The sequence below is a fragment of the Hippichthys cyanospilos genome, chromosome 21, assembly GCF_059441005.1.
Source record: "Hippichthys cyanospilos isolate Australia breed blue-spotted pipefish chromosome 21, RoL_Hcya_1.0, whole genome shotgun sequence".
NCBI classification, from domain to species: Eukaryota; Metazoa; Chordata; class Actinopteri; order Syngnathiformes; family Syngnathidae; genus Hippichthys; species Hippichthys cyanospilos.
In genome coordinates, this window is record NC_142389.1 from 13,730,832 (window position 1) to 13,749,569 (window position 18,738).

The 18,738-nt window shown below is 38.9% G+C and overlaps 1 protein-coding gene across 4 annotated transcripts in view; it reads right to left on the reverse strand.

Moving 5' to 3' along the window:
* Nucleotides 1-18,738, reverse strand: part of dlgap3 (discs, large (Drosophila) homolog-associated protein 3) — a 162,118-nt gene that overhangs the window by 98,108 nt on the left and 45,272 nt on the right. The gene's annotated exons all lie outside the window — the stretch shown is intronic.

Below are 18,738 nucleotides of genomic sequence, written 5' to 3' on the forward strand. Positions count from 1 at the left end.
GGTTTGCTGCCACGGAGTTCAATATGTCTGCAAATGTAGCCTGGCTTCAGAGTGACTTCCTGATTCACCGTGACAACCGTTTTTTGACAGCTCACAATGGGGCACGCCGGATAATATGCAAATTTTGACGAGGTTTGCTGGTAAGCTACAAATCTTGAAATTCAGCCATTGAAAGAAATGTGCGTCATATATGGTCAGATCCTGTTCAAGGACATGTTGACAAAGAGGACATTGTCAAATGTCTTTCCATTGACACCCATAGGAAGAAACAAATCAATCATTTTCTACCCATTTTTCATGAGTTTGTCACAAAGGCCTACAAAAATTTTTACTTGTGTAAAAATGCCCATATTTTCTGAACCGTGGAACTTCCCACGTGCAGTAAACAATTTTGATTGGAAAACTTGTCCGAGCGTATGTGCAAATACATTTGAAAATACTCGCACATACGTTTGTATTTAAAAATACATTTGTCGGTACTCCGATAAAACATACCATTTTTTCCTCCCCTATTACAAGAGTATTAGACTAACGCATGAGCGAATAAAACAAATGTCTTTTTTTTTTTTTCGTTTTAGCATTTAGCCTACGTGATGTTAAAAAATTAACCCTTGTGCAGTATTTCTTCCACATCATTCTTGTAGTATTTTAGCCAAGGGATGGCCCACTCCTGGTTGTGTGATAACTAAGTGGTCGAGCCATGTTGAATTTTGACATGTTGTCACCATAGACAATTTCAAATTTCAGCTTACTGGTGTATTTACTTTTGATGTGAAATGCCTTTGAGTTTTACATCAAAGCATTGGACAAAATACACACAAGGGTAAAGTAACTAAGCATTATTCCTTCATAAGCACTATGGTTCTATTTTCAAACATAGACATGCCGGTATAATTTATACGTTTGATTGATTTTAATTAAATATTTAAACATGTTCAAACGTATTTGCAAATATGTTTTAATGTTCGAACAAGTTTGCAATCAAAGGTTTATGTTGGCAAGTTCACATTTCCATAAATATTAAATATTGTTCATAAATCTCTCTAAATTTAGAAAACAAATTATAAATATTTTTATATTCTCCTTGATAATTATACTTTATCCACCTCTAAAATGTGGCTAGTATGGCGATACCATATATTGATATAGGGCTGATATCGAGACTGATAAATTAGTAGTCATGGAGGCAGATAAGTTACTGATTTGGAACTGGAATTAATTTTTAGTCATGTCAAAATTAAAAAATACCAACTCCCACTCTGAATTTTTGAATTATTGTAGCTTTTTTAAAAAAAATATTTGACATGCTGATGTAACTCTGGGTTCCCAGAACTTTGTTACAATAACATTACAACAAAAATTCATCAATTTTACTCAGTAAAAAAATAAATAATTGAAATGTTTCACCCAAAAATAAATAAATAAATAAAAGGTGTCGTGTGCCCATTTTTAGCAGCAATCGCTCATCAAGTGGAAGAAGAATAAAATTTCCCTGAAGATAGCACAGTTTTAAATGGATTTAATATCAGCCATCAGATGTCATGTCAAAAATTGGCACTAATAGACTGCTTAATCAACGATGTCTAGCGTATCAGCAGTTACAATTTCTCACCATTTTCCAGGTTTTTTGTTTCCTTTTATTAGCAGAGAATGGTCAAATTTTTCTTCTGTACAATCATTTGGCATTAATGGTTTGGCCGTGTGCTCAGTGCCAGCTCCAGTTTGCATGTTGTAGAATAGCAAATGTTCCAGTGACCTTTAAGGCATTAACTCAACAAACCAAAACGATCCAGACACACAAACATTAAGTTGTGTTCATGTTTTACACATACAGACCGAAGATTGGCCCTCATAAATGTTGCTTGTAAAATCCACCGTGTTCTCTTTGTTGGCCACCACTGTTAGAAGCAGCTTTGTATTAAAAGTGCACATTGCCAAAAATGACACCCACCCACATAACCTGTATGGCTGTGTAGTGAAGAAAACACATGAAAGAAAGAGTGCATTTCCTTTGCGATTTTATCATTTTGATAAAGACCGTCTGCTTTTGGATTTCCTTTTGCCCTACACTAATTACCAAGACAAAATGCTTCCTTTCCTGGAGACTCAGTGTAAATGTTAAAACTTACCAAAAAGCGCACAAGGCAGACAAAAAAAAAAAAAGACAGTGAGCGATGGCTGGACGTTAATTAGGAGACAGAGTGCAAAGCAAAGCGAGCTTTACAATTTTGACGATGAAAGGATGTCAGACTCACCCTTTACCTTTACACTCGTTAATTTTTCCTTCTAAATGTCGTCATGTACGTATGCTTGGGTGTGTGGATGTGTGTGTCACAGTGCGCCTGTGGTGATTTGTTAGCATTAGGCTGCTGCGGGCTGTATGTATATATATATATATATATATATATATATATATATATATATATATATATATATATATTCACCTTACGATGTGGACCGAAGTTTTTGTCCCGTCTTTACGCCATTTTTTTTTTTTTGCCATATGACATAAAAAAAAAAAAAAAAAAAAAAAAAAAACACTTCTCTTCTCAAACATGCACGCCAGACTACTAGGGGCCGCTGGTCCGCTATTGGTCGGCGTCATGATATATTAATGGCACTTACTATCCTATTTTGATCCCAACTTTTATTATGTATATACAATTTTGATGCTTTTACCTGGGGTTTCAATACGCAATTAGGTAATTCGAAGGATATAAATGCCAAACATGTGGGAGTCTTTACCCAGCACACACAATTAACAGTGTGGACATGCCACATACACACTTTGCCGTCGTAATGCATATAAATCTTGCTCCTAATTATTTACTTGCTAATTACATGCATTACACATACATGTAGTGTGGAATTAGCATGTTTAGTTGTGTGCTTTTACACATGGATGTATGTGCTCCTGCATGTATTTACTGCTGTTTATTGGGCACACAATTTTGTTTTTGTCATGCATACCTGCACATTGTCATGCCAGCAAAAGTAGCAAATAATACAAGTGAAATGAAAAGCGACACACTCGTTTACTCTCCTCTTGAGAAGTGGAACCAGTGTGCTATGGCACCTCACTTCCACTTGTAACCCTCAAGCAATACAGGGATTAGCAAAGAATTTGGTCTGAGAAGACCCGCTGTTATGGAGCCACTCTGATCGAATGGGAATCCATCTCAGTGCATTACGTCTTCCACTTGCACCAAAAAGAAAAGGTATTCACTCGTAAACGGGATTCTCTCCATTAAGAAAAGTAGTTGTCACAGGAGTCAAAGGGTGGCCTCAGGTAGTAAAGTGCTAATGAAATTAATTACTTTAGATAAAGAAGTACTTAAGTAATCGATTACTTTAAGTACTACATTAATCAATTATTTTAACAACTGAAGTACGGAAATAATTTATTCCTTTACTGTAAAAAGTATTTGCTTACCTTACTCCTGAATAACCTATAGTAGATGGATAAACTACTTTTTCATTCATTACTAATTAATTACTATTTGTTTACTTTAGGAATAGATTTGTTTAGTACAAGACATTAGACAATACTAAGACTATAGTATATATATATATATATATATATATATATATATATATATATATATATATATATATATATATATATATATATATATGAAAATTAATTTGTCAAAAAACCTCAATAGTCATCATCACTCTCTGACACGGTGGTGGTCCATAACTTTCACATGTATGCCTTGAGTGATGTCAGACTCTCGAATAAATACCCCTCATGCTCATATGTACGAATTACTGGGCAACATGGGCTATTTTCCTGAGCATTTAAACGTCAATCAATAAACCCGTATCAGCAATTAAAACTTGTCATTATACTTTGATGCTGTCAAAAGTTAAAAGAATAAATTATAATTTCAAATAAATATCCACAGAATTTTGTGAAGTTCAAATTGCAAATAGCAGTTCAATATAGGAAGAACATCATTGTATTTCTTTACTTTTAATTGAATATGAATGAAATAAAATAACACAAACATATTAAAAATGCAACTATAAATAAAGAAAATACTGTCACTCAACAAAACAAACGTCGGTCACAATCAATCAGTCTTAATATCTCCTGATTTTTCTTCACCGTTTCATTATGGACGTCTCTTTCTCTTGGCACTGAGATGTACAGTGTATCCACTCGGGTGTCCCCCAGAGTTCTTAAAAGCACCGTAGATCATTGAGGAGCTCAATGAAGAAGCCGTAAGCCAGGGGTACAGCTCATTGTTCGTTGAATGGAAGTGGAACCCTAACCCACAAACACCTTCCCCTTCGTGGACAGCTTAGCTAATAGCTACACTACGCCTTTAATGCAAATCAGACAAGCTGACATTATTGCGTAGCTTGGTTGCTGAGGATAGCACCGCCTTCCTGCAGTAAGCAATCAATCCATCTAGACGCCTTATTACTTGATTGGATAATGCAGCAATCTGTTAAAAAAATATGGGCAAGTTTAAGTGTGCCTTTAAACACAGCATAGATGGCCTGAAACTTTTGAAGCAAATGCCCTAGCACTTAGGGCGGCAGGGAGATTTCATACAGCCTTGCGACACAAGTTAGCTGAATTCTAATTAGCTAAAAACTCCACTATGAAACTACAGCAGTTAAAGGATGGTGACCAAATGGATATAACATGAACAGAGCGGAATGTAGAGAATAATTTTATATATAAAAATATAAAATATTTTGTAAAAAATATGGGAAAAAAAAATTAAAATGAAGTTTACTCTTATAGTTATTATAACTATTATACAATGGACCCCCGTGTTACAACGTCCCTGATATATATTATTTTCATGTTGCAACGTGGAATACTGAGTTTTTTCATCCCCTCTTTATGTCATTTTCCGGGTTATGAGACAAAAACAACTGTCATGCCTAGGGTCTATCTGCTGGCGTTTTTAGGAAATTGCACTTACTTACATTACATTTACTTACATTTACTATTGCTGTCTAACTGCATCCATGCAATGCATGACTACAATGCTGGTCTGTTATTGGTCGGCGGCTCCTCATGGAGATGGTGGTCTGCTATTGGTCGGCCTCACTTTTTTAAAAAAGCGGAACGGTAAAGCTTTGTTCGATTAGTAGTGGTTACATAACCGTATTTATAGTGCATTTTACTGCTTAATTCAAAGTTGAAAGGGTTAGCCATGGGTCGCAAGATTGATAGTGATGTTAAAGACATGTACATTATATATACGAAGCACTTACTATACTATTTTGGTACCAATTTTTAATATGTATGTACAATTTTGATGTTTTTACCTGGGGTTCCAAACGCATTAGCTATTTAACAAAGGTTTGGATTCCTCGTCATACGATGAATTAATGGATTAATGTCGTAACAACATGGGGACCCACTGTAGTTTATTATAGTTATGATATTGTCAGGTTATATTAGGCCAGCGGAGAATGCCTTGTTGGCCCTCACAATCCACCACTGAGTAATACACACACACACACGCACACACACGCACACGCACACACACACACACACACACACATATACAGTATATATATATATATATATATATATATATATATATATATATATATATATATATATATATATATATATATATGTACATGGTTCATTCTTGCCCCTCTGAATTTGAATTTATATCATCCTGAGACTCAGTGTCTTCATTTATGTCCACTATTGTATCCGTTTTCTCACCCAAATGCATGGACATGCCAGGATAGTCTCAACTGAGCATCATTGAACCAATGAATAAAAAGTTATAGTGCAAAAACAAATGTCCACTGTAGTGGACACAAATGAATGGGCTGGGTATAATGAGTATATTTTATACTGTGCTACTTGTGTAATGACAATGCCAGTCTATTCTTCTTTTCACACATTCTTCTTTATTCACCTGTATTCTGGAAAGTGTCAGTTGAAATCTGATTTGTAGGGCCTCAGGGGCATTTGACGTGTGAACATACTGTAGAGAGTCTGTCTTTTTCCTTTTGCATCCTGAATGATGGCATAGCATACATAAACTTCAGTCAGGTTCGAGCGGTAATCTCATTACACTCCTAACAAGTAGATTTGTGTTGAATTACAACTGCAAAATGTGATTGAGAGGTTGCTCAGAGGTAAAAAAAAATCACGGCTGAGTATTTTGTTGAAGCCTGTTGAAGTACTGTTCCCAATTTGCCTACAGGACATTAAAATGATGAAAAGTGCTTGCATCTTGTTGAACAATGCAACCTCCTTTTTCCACACCTATCAATTGCTTTTTGCAACGCTCTCATTTTCTGCTTGTGTTCATGCCGAGATCCGCTCAACATGTACGCATGCTCTGGAACGTTGTGGTGTCAACACACAAAGAGTGTTCACACGTATCTCACTTGATGGAGCCTCACATCGCTGAGCGCTTTCTGCTTTTAGATTTGCAACACGATGATGTTTTAGTCATCGATAATACATGTGTCACACTTGTCTCTGTGAATACGTACAAAAATGGTTTGAACTGGTAAATGTTTTTTTTAACAATGCTAATGTAGCAAACCGAATCATTTCACTTTGAAATGTATCAAATAATCATATATTGGGGAGAATTTCTCGGAAGGAAATAGCAAGAACACAGTACTGATACACTGTAAACACATCTGTAAAGTGCATGATACCCTCTCAGAGCTGTATTGAATCAAATACCACAAAGTTGAAATGAATCAAATAATCTATGTTAAAACTTTCAAATCAAACTCTATTTCACATACCATATTTTCCACACTACAAAGGTGCATCTAAAAGCCTTCAATGTTCTCAAAAGCTGACTGCGCCTTATAAACCAGTGCACCTTATACAGTACATAAACCGTGAGTTTTCATTTTTGGAAGACAAAAAAATAACTTAATTGTCATGTAAATTCTTCCATTTCTGCCTGAGGTATAAATGTATTTTTTACAATATTTTTTTTTATAACACCATGTTTGAAATTTTGCTATATATGCTCCAATTTTGAAGCAATTTATATGGGGACAAAGCACACAGACAGTTTTTGTCAAAAAAGTGCAATTTTATGACATTAATCCAGAAACTGTTTTTAAATCAACAAAACAATACATTTGAAGGTTTTTGGTTGCAATTCAACGAAAAAAATTAGTTCAGTATTCTATTGAATCATATTCTTTTAAACTCTTGATTCGTGTTGGCATTGTTCTTAACAGTCTTTTGATGTAATCAAGAGGTATGTTTTCTCCATTCTTCAGCTCGTACTTGGTATGGATATGAATGTGAGTTGGTTCCTTCTGCATGACCAACATGGAAGGTCTTGGCAAAAAGTTGAGCTTTGTTTTCATTGGGCCATAACAGAATCTCCCAAATATCATAAAACGACAACTAAAACATCTGAATTGTATTTTGTTGAATGAGACTAAGTAGTGGCAAGTGTGCTGTGACTCACGTTTAACAAAAACTTTACTGTGAGTGGCTACCTCTCAAAACAGCAACATGCCATATGTAAGAGGATGTGCACACATATGCAACTTCATTGATGTCACCGTTTATAGGTCACATATGGTGGGAAAGTTTATAAATGATTTTTCATGGTCTTAAATGTTAAGTCACATCTGGTAGAGGTGTGTAGACTTCTTATAACCACTGTCGCATCCAGATATGAGTTTCTGCTTTGGCTTGATTCACTCTGTGAAAAAAAAAAAAATACATAATATATGTTTTGGGAAAAAAAGAGACCGTCAGATCAAATCCCTGTCCACTGTGTCCAGATGTGCTGCTTTTTTCAAATTTGTGCAAGTCCATTTTGCTGGCAAAACAACTTTGGGCTCAAATGACAGAGCAGCCACTAATCTTAATGTACCGTCGATGTCTCACGGGATTCATCCTTGCATAACATTTCGTCAGTTTTACTTGGGCGCTAGCCCCTCGTTCGCTTCATGTCCGGTGACAGCACTTAGCGACATGCATTTTGCATGAGAACGTCAACACACACACATCCCTTGCGTTCTTTCAAGACAAACATGTAACCTGTCGCTCGCAAACACGTACGCAGCATGGCAAGCTACCTCGCGCATGCCAGTAACATGGCTCATTATGAAACGTGAGGTCATGAGTTCAGACCCTCTCCTCTTCGTATCTCATTTTTATTTCATATAGTGGGAGTTGTGCTGGGGCAAATTCTGCGCACTGCTATTTACTATGCAGCGCCCGAAAAGTGAAAGTGTAACATAATGAGAGTAAAGTTACATTTCCCGCCCTGATTGTTGCACGCCAGCACAGCCCGCAGCTTAGATAACGTAACCAGTAGATAACGTTATTTGGACAGCATACTTTGGTGTCATAAAGGTACAGCTTGAGTCAAACGTTTGCACCTGAGGAGACAAATTGAATCCCTAAACCTCAAAGTCCTTCTTTGTTGTGCCACAGTGTCCTGTCACTATTAACTTTACAAAAAGTAAAACCAAGTCAGGGAGTAAATCCTATTTCAGAGTCTGCATCCAGGTCGCAGCATGACACTATTTCAAAACGGAGATATCAGGATCATTCTCATCATGAATGCTCCTGAACGCACAGCTTGAACTATAATCCAGTGGCCTTTTTTCCACCTGATATATTTTTTTATCAGAACTGGAAAAATGTTCTGAAGCCAAAACTCCCATAAATAACAAATCAAAGATTACTTTTCTTTAATCTCTCATTAATCTATCTGATTTATGTTTAAGAAATAGGAAATTTATACAACATACTTGATGGTCAAGCTGTAGTATATTTTCCTGAAGACCAAGGAGCAAAGATTTTCATTGATAATAAATTTTTTAACATATCCAGTGTCCAGCCTTCCTGGAGTTCGCATGTTCTCCCCGAGCCCGCGTGGGGTCTTTCCAGGCACTCCGGCTTCCTCCCACACTCCAAAAACATACATGGCAGGTGTATTGGATACACCAAATTGGCCTTAGGTGTGATTAGGTGTGTGAATGTGATTGGCTGGCAACCAGTCCATGATGTCCCCCCGCCTACTGCCCGAAGCCATTTGAGATAGGCACCAACAAGCCTGCGACCCTTGTGAGGATAAGTTAAGGGTGGATGGACTTCTTGGAACTTGTCAATTATAGTTTGATGAAATCTAGATTTCAATGACACATTCTAAGTGTTTCCAAATCCACAGATGTGAATGGTAAATGACTTAAAGGACTTTCATTTATCTAGCGCTTTTCTACCTTGGGTATTCAAAGCACTTTACACTAACTAGTCATTTACCTAATGATGACGCAGAATCAGGAGCAACTAGGGGGTCAGCATCTTGCTCAAGAACACTTTGACATGGTCATGATGGTCGGGAATCCAACCCATCGCCTCTCAGCTGGTAGACGACCAATCTATCACTTGGCCATGCCGTCCCATGTGAGGCATCACAGGTGTTGTTACTCTATCCACCGCTAGGGTGACTGGATGATGGGTGGTATAATAGTAGAAAGCAGTCTACACTACAAAGTGCACAAGTTCCCCCAAATTAGGTTTTGATTATTCATTCTGAGTGCGCCACCAGTGCAGATACTCTATCCATCATCTACAAAGCCTGATACACCACAGAGATGCTGGGCAATTTTTATAAAACTATGTTTTAATTATGTAATCCAAATTTTTCTGAACCTACCAAAGCTTAAAGCATCACAAAGTTTAGTTAGTTTATCCACCACTAGGGCTACTGGAAAGGACATTATAATAGCTAGAAATCACACTACACCATAGACATACTGTACAAAGTTTTAATTACGCATTTCAAGTGTTTCCAAACCTTCAGAAATCTGAGGCAACAAAGATGGCGTTACCCTATCCACCGCTAGGGCTACCGAAAGTGATATTACAATAGTTAAAAGCAGGCTAGACCATAGAGAAACTGCAAATCTTCCCAAAAACTAGGTTGTAATTACACAGTCTTGAGTGTTCCCGAACCAATAATAGCTTGCAACATCATAAGTGTCGTTACCCTGACCAGGCTACCGGAATTGATTTTAAGATAGCTAAAAAATAGGCTAGACCGTAGCACAGTTTCCCATGCACAACAGACAATACTCAGCAATGTTTCTGAAGTCGTGCAGGAGATTTTGATGCACGAGAACTGACTGAAGCTTCAGAGGGGGCTACCATCCAATGAAACAGCCGAGCACTCCCTTTTTAGATGCCTATTGTGATGTCATAGCTTCAGAAATACCTGAAGACATTTGGGCGTTTGATTTAAACCACCGATTCAGGATTGTATTTAATGATTTAAACAGCTGTATATCTACTCATCACTTTGTAATTATAGTCAAGGTGTTCTGGAGGTTTCAAGAATGTATTTTTCATCTTCACACCCTGACCTCTGAAATAGATTTTTTACTTAGACCTGTCAAAGGCAGTGCACAGGTTTATTTATTCACTACCAGCCAATTAAAAATGGATCTTCGGTGTCTATAGCCATAAATGACAGCAAATGTAAGCTAAAAAACCTTACATTCAAACCTCGTAAAATTGATAACGGACGAGTGACGAATATCTAACTTTATGATCTACATTTCCGATGTAACGATCCAGAAGACAACAATCATAAAGCCATAAATAATGTGAGGCAGTAGTGATGCATACTACTGAAAAGGGTTATTAATAACAACAGCAATTAAGGTCCATTGCCTCGGCAGCCATAATAAGCACAAAAAAAAAAAATCTTCCATAAAATGCTCTGAGTAATTTTCCTTCTCGTGTGTGGAAACAATACAAAGTAGCTTTGACATTTTTTAAGTTGATCCAGCTCTGTGATGCGAAACATTGGGGATGTCGTGTGACACAAAATAAATAGTTCGGCAGCCGAGAAAACAAGGAAGAGCAAGAAGTGGTAATATGGGCAAATATTTGAATAAATGTTTTCTCGTTGGATGAATAGCTGACAGTTTCAGGCCGTGTGTATGTGTAAGACGCCCGGCAAGGCAGAGGCTGACATACACACATGTTCTTCGGTCCATACTCATAGTCTTTAATTGGCACCAAATCTTTGTTGTAAAGGGCAAAGCTATCTGATGCATGACATTCATTTGTTAACCTTCTGGATGTCTTAAGATGGAGGGATGAAAGAATGAGCGAAAGGCATCTTTTACGAATAAGACGGGTTCATGACACGGCATACAGAGGTGCCCGACAAGGCAGCACCAATGGGATAAAAACCCAGATTTCCCGGTCTAGTCACAGAAAGTCCCAGCATTCATTTCAATCCTCATCGATACGTCACACTCCCTCAGGCAGATGAACCGACGAACTGAGCAAGTGAGGTAAACGTGAGCATTATCATCCAGCTGTCCCTTTGCATAAAGATCTAGGGTGGCGATTCAAGCGACAGGGTGCACGCTATTGAAAACAGAGATTCATTTCGAGCATCTAAGCGCAGCAGATAAGACTCATCTTTCATTACCATTCTGGGAATGGAGCTCATCAGTGGACTCCCCATAAACAAATTCCGCCCGTGTGGCAACTGTATTAAAAAATTGACGGACTCTGAGCCGGCTGAAACCAAGAGTCTTCTACTGTCTCTCATGTTGGAGTAGATGGCCGCGCTACAAAGCACTGCGCACATCTATCATTCACTACGCATTTAACCTGGCAGTGTATTGGCGTGTGTGTTTGTCCAAAGTGCCGTTGCCCCCTCCTCCTCCTCGCCCGGTTGTCAAGGATTCGGTTTACACAGTAAGGTCCATCATGGACTCCCGAAGCAGGGATAGGGAGGGGTTTCAATATTTGATTGATTGGGAGGGGTATGGACAGGAAGAGCATTTCTTGGGTCCCGCGTTCTTGGGTGATGGATCCCGGTATCACTCTGTTAAACCTGGGGTCCGCCAGGGGCCGTTTGTTGAGGGGGTTTGAACTGGGGCTGACTTTGTTTTGTTTCTAAGCGGGGTTTTCCTTCTGCCTCGAGGGGGCGGAGCATGGAGGGTGGCCAGTGCAGGAGAGTGACACCGAGTTATTCCTTTGCCACACTCACTGCAGTCCCGTGAAGTTCCCAACATTCCCGTTCTGCATCCTTCTCATTCACGACTAATTTGGTTTGCACTTTGCTCTTTTGATTTTTGCACGCTTATGATTCCTGTTTTTATTTTGTTCCAGTCATACTCCTGCAGACTTCACTCCTTCTTTGCCTTACCTCCGAGTTGGACTCGTTTGCCGAGACGCTTTAGTCTCCTTATTTTGTACTTTGTGACTTCTTTTGTACTTTGCCGTTTTGGACTCTTTTTGTCGTGAGCCTTTTTTAAAAATAAATCTACATTGACAGTTCACACCTCGCGTGTCGGGTTGGGGTTCTTAACCCTCCTGCATACATGGTACCAACTTGGGACCTTTTCAATGATCTTTGTGAAGTCAAAGGACATTGAAAAAAAACATTTAGGGAGTTGAATTTTCACGCTAATTCCATAATCATGTTAAAGTTCAAAATACAACGATCCTGCAAATTCTAAGCCGTTTTAGCTTGGCGTACTAAATAATTATGAAGCATATGTGCATAAGTACCAGGTTTGACATACCCACACTCATTATAATCCACGTGTTTTCGATGGATGTTAAACCTATGTGTTATATTGCATTTCCTGCGATTTTTGAACCAAGCTCTTTAAGCAGTGGTTGAAATAGGCTAACAGATAGAAATTTCTCAAATGACGTGTGTAACACTTTAAGACATTAGGTGGCGCCGAAGGCCACTTAATGTTTTTTTTTTTTTTTTGTCCTTGCGTCAACTCCTACACAAAAACACCAACTTGCTTCAAATCAGTGCGAATGCACTTGTAGTTACTCTGTATGAGTGGGGGAAAAGTGGTGAGCTTGATTCACTTTTTCAAGTTGGGTATTTTACCTTGTATTTCATAAAAAAAAAAATAATACAATTAAAAAAAAATACATATGTATGGATACAGCACATGACACTGAACATTGAGTGGTTTAAAAAAAAAAACCCTCCCTCAAAAGCAGATACCACGTTGTCACAAAAAAAAAACGTGAGAGTAGTCTTTTTAAAATGAATGCACAAGGGTTAACCTGCCCGTGTCCCATGGTTATTGGTGACCAGTACTTATCCCTTGAGTAGTCACAGATACTGTAATCCGCTCCCCTTCCCTAAAAAAAAGACCTATCAATTCCAATATAGAAAATGTATGTTATTAATGGTAATGTTCTGTTTTTATCATTTGTAATTTCTAGTTCACAATCGTAAAACTGCTCCAAGTAAGCACTCGGAAGTAGCATTGGCTGCCATTGTAGGTACCAACACCTTAAAATAAGGTTAGGTATACCAGTTCTTAGTGTCAGTCCTCGCCCATCATTTTTATTTATTTATTTATTTATGGGGGGGGGGGGGGGGGGGGGGGGTCATCAGTCCTCTTTAAAAAAAAAAAAAAAAAAAAAAACTGGAACGATCCAAAATGTAAACACTTGACAAAAAATAAAACATGAATATGCAAATATGCAGTTGTAGACTGTAGTTTTAAGTTGCAATATCACCATCTCCTACTAGATGGTGGATGTGTTAGTTGCCCTCACACTAGGATTCTGAGCTATACAAATAAACGTAACGAGGTCTTATGCTCCCCTACACTTCAATGTGAGTAGTACTATTATTTTTTGCGGATTTGTAATGATACGTATAATGAATATAGTTCCTCAATGTTAGAATTTTGTGTTAACAGTGGAAATAATAGTTACAAAATCAAAATACAAGCTGTTCCCATATATTATCTGACATTTCTGTTGATAATGTCAGTCGTCTTTCCTCTCTGCTGTGCTTTTTCTCTATTTTTGCATACTTTTCATAAGCACTGACATATGCAGATGTGTATTCAGTGCTTGAAACTCATCATCTTCATCTTGCTGCTTCGTCATTCCAAATTATTTAAATATGAAGTGCCCGGAGCAAGAAAGCCAAACCATCTGTTTGTCTTGCCGTTCATCTTTGGCCTTTTCAGCTCTTGTTGGTTTTTCCTTCCATTTCTGCTTCTTCTCCATTAACTTTGCAGTACCACATCATGAGATTGTTACTTGTGCATTTGATAGCTCTTCTGAACACCATTTAACATGTGCCATTCCATTTGTAAAGCAAGATTTTTTTTTCCCTACCCTTTCCTGACAGCTTCTGTTTATATGACCTTGTGCAATATCCACTCTCCAATACACACACTCCAATAACTTGGCTTGCTTTCTAAATAAATGAGACATCACTTGGCCCAGTATCCATCCAATTTAACTAGGTCCATTCATTGGCTAATTAAAATGAATGGTTCCTTAACCAAATCAATTCTAAGAAGAGCGACGACCGTGCCATCAAAACCCGGTGTCATCACCACGGATCAAAGCCTGCTTGGAACAGGCAAACAACAAGGCAAACAAAGGTCAGATTTGACCCCGTGAGGCCGAGCTCCTCTTGGGTCAGCATTGCCCACTCCCTTTCTTTTGATGCCTTTGACTCTGGAGTGCTTCTTTTGAATCCATCAAACACACAGCATACTCAGAATAGAGAAGTAGTAATAACATATTCATTAAAAAGTAATGAACACGCTCTTATGACGATATAACAGGCTTCTGTCAACAAACCGGCAATGATGCTGTTTCAGCCGATGAATTATTCTGTTTAGAAAAGATGCCTTTATTAAACTGTGGGAAGTGGCAATAAGCAAAACATGACAAGTCATGCATAACGATTCAAACTATCTGAAAGTGGACAGAGAACACTGAGGTCTACGTTTGTTTGTATGCAAATGTATGTAGTTGTAAATTAATCATAAGAAAAATGAAAGACTGAATGAGCAAGGGTGCTAGAAGCATAGAAAATATCAGAAAGAACGACTGTTAGAATCATTACGTTGTAGTCCAGAATAACTACTTGCTTGTCTTGAGTATTGACATTAAGGCACTATGGATCCAAGTTATCAAGCTATATAAAAGTATCCATAAAAAGAGATGTGGGCAAGTTTCAGACTGGATTATAAGGCACCGTCTCAATGAACAGGTCTATTTTGGGAAATTTCCACATTCATCACCATAAATAAACCACACTGGGTTATAAAGAAGCACAGTTTTATGAGGCCCATAACAGTACATTAAGTAAAATAAATGAATACAACAAATGAGTCAAACTTTATTCAACTTCAGTTGACATCCCTACGGGAACTTAAGGCACAGCCTCAATAAAGAGGACTATATTTGGAAATTTCCATATTTAAGGCATACTCGGTTTTAAGAAGCACTTGGATATAAGGCGGTGTCTCAATGAACAGGTATATTTTTGGAAATTCCCATATATAAGGACCACTGGGTTGTAAGGCACACCGAGTTATAAGGCAAGACCGGTTCTATATGGCACATTATGGTACATAGGAAAACGAACCAATACAAGAAATGAGTCCAACTTCATTCAACTTTAGTTCGACACCCATACACAAGACATGCCAGATTATCAGAATGGCTGATTTTTGATAAAATGAAAGGATTTGACCTGTTTCATATAGTCCGGTATTATTGGATACATGCGATGGAACTACTGTAAGTGTACCAAAAGCTCGTCTGACACCCAAACCAATCATCCAGTCACATTACCACCACTTGTGTTAAGTCTCTGGTGATCTCTCAATATTCTCCACTCTCAGTCGCATCCTTCTTTGTTTCTTCGGCTTACTCCATTCCCCAGAGTGGGGGTCTAGCGTCTGTGTAACAGATGGATGGTGATAACAAAGATCTTGCTACAATACTTTGAGCCATTTGTGGACCACTAGTGGGATGAGAAGTGAAAAGTAGATTTCCAGAAAGTGAAAAACTTCTTTCTCTGGCACAGTCCAGAAAATAAGTTTTCTCAGTGCCCATTTACATGAAGATGCTTGTGGCTAAAAAAGCAAACTTATTCCATCAGAAGCATTTTGGGTTTAAATGTTATTCTGTCCTCATTTGATGTCGCTGTCAAACTAGATAGATAGCTAACACGAGTTGAGTTGGTCCAATGAAAGCTTGAAGCATGGAAGTTTAAGTTCTTTACTTGTTTTCCTGGCTTGTACAGCTAGTTAGAACCAATACTCAGTTTCTTTTCTCTCTCTCTCTTTAAAACTGCAATAAACATGGAAATGAAATATAATTACTTTCTAACTATTTACAATATTCACATATTAATCAAACATACGTTACACACTATAACATGTTTACAACACTTGTTTGACTAGCAACATCTGAGTAGTTAGCTTTCCGCACACACACATACATTACTAACAAGCTAATACATTTGGCAACTGTCCTAACTATCTAGAGGAAGCAAATCTAAACTGAACTTGAACATATACACGCTATCATCGTTCTGACACATACACAACACAAGGATGACAACATGTACTCACAGACATATAATTTCTCAATTTTGCCACGAACGAGGTGTATAACTGTGGAGCGGCGATCTTCAACTAACCGAAGGCTGAGCCTCTTGGGCATATAACGTAAATGAACACAAGGTGGCACAAAAGTTTAAATAACGTAAATTAACACAAGGTGGCACTAAAGGACAAAACAACATCCCCATCAACCCATAATGTGAAACAGAACAATCAAACTGTTTAAATGAAACAAGTTTTGTTCCAGCACACTCCTGCCTGGTATAAACCTTACCACTACATTACTCAAAGAAAGTCAATTTCTTCAAGATATCTTCGGAAGAAGAAGGGTGAGTTCCGAAACTGGCCTTAAATAAGTCTTGACAGTTTCCTGCTTCACAACTTTCACTTCTGCCTTTCTGACTTTATTGTCCCAGCTTGAGATGGTATTTATGACCAGTCCAATGGGCCATTAATTCCGCTTGGTCTGGCTATCCTTAAGCAACACAACATCTCCCACCTGCATGTTGCATTCAATCCATGTTCTGCGGGGCTGATGTGTCACCAGGTACTCTTGTCTCCAGCGCTTCCAGAATGTGTCGGCGAGACACTGAACATGCTTCCACTGTTGTTTATAGAGGTTTGAGAGATCAAATTCCCCATGTGGCGCTGACGTTGGTTCGATTTTCACAGTTAAGAGCATAGCTGGTGTTAGGATAGTGGGTGACTGGGTAATATGACACAGGAACCAATGGCCGGGCGTTCATAATCGCCATTACTTCCGCCATCAGTGTAGTAAGAACCTCATGGGTCAGACGAGTGGGCCCTGCTTGTAACAACATACCGTCCAAGATTCGTCATGGACCCCAATCAGTCTCTCCCAGCATCCGCCCATCTGTGATGAATGAGGGAGATTAAAGGTCCAGGTGCATCCCTCACCTAAGAGATAGTTTTTTTTTTTAATCTCAGGGTCATCTGTCTGGATCTTCAGTTCCTTGCAAGCGCCGATAAAGTTAGTCCCGCAGTCAGACCTGAGTAGCTTAGCAGGACCTTGGACACCAAAAAATCTTCTCAAGGCGTTAATAAAGCTTGATGTAGACGTGCTCTCTATTATTTCTATATGAACAGCTCTGGTACTAAGACAGGTAAACAGCACAGCCCACCTCTTGCTGTCAGCACTTCCTCCCCTTGCACGGCGCGTAGTAATGCTCCATGGTCCAAAGATACCTAACCCCACTCGGGTGAAAGTTGGTTCTATGGTGAGTCGTTCCGCCGGTAAGTCTGCCAGGATTTGCTTTTCTGTCTTTCCTCTCAGCTTACGACAGATAACACAATCATTTATCACACCTGGAGACCAGCTTCTTACCTTTGACGATCCATACTCCTGCAGAACGAAGGGCCCCTTCCTTGAGGTGACCACCCTGGTGAGCAACTCCTTCATGATAATGACGTACCAGTAGGGTCGATATGTGATGTTCCTTTGCGAGGATGTACGGATGTTTCTCATCTTCTGGCATGTCCGCTGCAGACAGACGGGCTCCTACACGTAGGAGACCTTCCGCGTCAAGTACGGGGTTCAACTTGTGTAACAGGCTGTTCTTGGAGACCTTCTGTTGTTTTTCTAGTCTGGCGATGTCCTCCTTGAAGACTTCTCTCTGAACACACCTGATGACCATGACTTTTGTTTGTGATTGTAAATCTTGAATGTTCGGTTTGGGAAATTTGGAGTAGACCCTGGCGAGGTGTATGAGCCTTGATGTGCCTCGAATTATTGACCTCCAAACTGAAAAACGCTCAAAGCAATGAGTGCTGAGACATTTTGCCTCAGCCTTGATTGAAAAGGTGACCTGTATGTGAAAAGGTGGCCGTATCTCTCCATCTGTCTCAGGATCCACAAGCTCAAACTTCCTTAGTGTCTCCACTGTGGATTCTCCATTTTCAACTTGCTTGAGGAAAGCAGGACCACAAAACCAAGTGGTGTGTTCCAAAAGACCTTCTGGAATAGGTGTAGTGGCATTGTCTGCTGGATTGTGGTCAGTGGTCACACGATACCACTGATCTGGGTGTGTGGCCTTTCTGATTCTCATGACTCGGTTAGCCACATAGACATAGAACCGACGGGATGTGTTATTGATGTAGCCCAGGACAATGTTGCTGTCAGTTTAAAATTTCAGAGCTTCTATGTCAAGGTCCAGCTCCTGGGAAATCAGCTCTGACATTTCAACAGCAAGGACGGCAGCACATAACTCCAGCCTTTCCCATCAAAAAACCAAGGTGACACTGTCCGAAGGAATCTACTACCCGTAGGTAGGCCACTGCTGCTATGGGAAGAGTAGACACATCAGAAAAGATGCAGATCCCCTTCTGTCGTGCTGAGCACAGGGG